A 429-nucleotide genomic window follows, 5' to 3' on the forward strand; every position below is an offset into this window, starting at 1 on the left:
GGAAACTTAAAATTGAGAGGGGCAGGATTTACAGTTAAGTTTAAATAACATCAAAGACAGTAAAAATGCATATGTCCTAATAATGACATGAGTAAGTACCAATGTAATAGCCTTGGCAGTAAATGCTGTGAGTTCAGAAGAGTTACGGTAAGCTGGACTAGTCAGGGGAGGCTTCCGGGAGGAGGGCCCGGAGCCGGACCTGAGAGAAGAGCGGGCGATGTGTCTGGAGGATGGTCCAGGAAGGGTGGACCTGGAGCCTCATGCAGGGCGCAGGTGCAGAAGCTGCCCCTGGATGATGTGCTCTCATGGCCAGACCCACCAGCTGTGGGGACCAGCCCTTGTGCCTATGTGCATCAGCCTTCGTGTGTGCTGTTCCCTATGTCTGGAATGTCCTTCCTCTCCCAAACCAGCTGTATTTCTCCTCAGGAA

This window comes from Colobus angolensis, unplaced genomic scaffold, assembly GCF_000951035.1.
Source record: "Colobus angolensis palliatus isolate OR3802 unplaced genomic scaffold, Cang.pa_1.0 Scaffold238, whole genome shotgun sequence".
Taxonomy (NCBI): domain Eukaryota; kingdom Metazoa; phylum Chordata; class Mammalia; order Primates; family Cercopithecidae; genus Colobus; species Colobus angolensis.